Consider the following 865-nt stretch of genomic DNA (forward strand, 5'->3'; position numbering starts at 1 on the left):
TTTTCGAACATGACCTTTCATGCAGTGTTTGTGAATGTAAAAGGTCTGCAAAGTTTCAAAGATCAAAGTTGACGACAAATACAGTCACATCAATTCTGAACTGCCTGAAACAAGTCGTCAGTAATTCACACAAAATGCGTTTTTGCTGGAAAAATAGGTCTAGAAACGCGTTTTTTAAAAGTTGAACTATGACTCAAGCGCCGCGTTTTCAGAACGAGACGCTGCAAAAGACGCGGGATTCGAGAGCAACGGTCAAAGACGTCCGTCTAGCGCACGTTTACGTGATGTGGAATGTAATAAAGTCTCAAAGTGCAGATAAATTAAGTTTTTGTCTCCCAAAAGAAGCGATTCCGGCCTGAAACGAGTCGTCAGATTCCAGTCGCTCTTCCAGCTGAACCTGTGTAGGTTTGTTACTAATTTGCATAATGCCAGTCTATGGTTTTCATTGGCTGAACAGCGTCTCTTAGCTCCGCCCTCAAACACTGTAGCGCTGTTTTCTGCTGACAAAGCAAATCCACTTTGATGAGATTGATACGGTAAAACCCACGCCATCGTTACTGTTCGTATCACTGTGATCAAGAGCTGAGAGTCAGATATGATAATGAGCGTTTAGTTTCTGACCAATCACAGCAGAGCGGCTCTCAGAGAGGCGGGGTTTAGAGAGACTGAATCTTCAAACGAAGCGTTTCAGACACTGTGAGAAAAGAGCTGATGCTGCAGTGGAGATTATGAGGAAATTACAGTGTGTTTTGATCTTGGATGCATGTAAAGCATGTAAAACAGCATAATAGGAGCACTTTAAATTTCTCTTAAATGATACTAGTGATCTCAAGATATGGTGCCAGAAACACATCAGGAACTCAGT

The sequence above is a fragment of the Rutilus rutilus genome (assembly GCF_951802725.1).
Source record: "Rutilus rutilus genome assembly, chromosome: 18".
NCBI lineage: Eukaryota > Metazoa > Chordata > Actinopteri > Cypriniformes > Leuciscidae > Rutilus > Rutilus rutilus.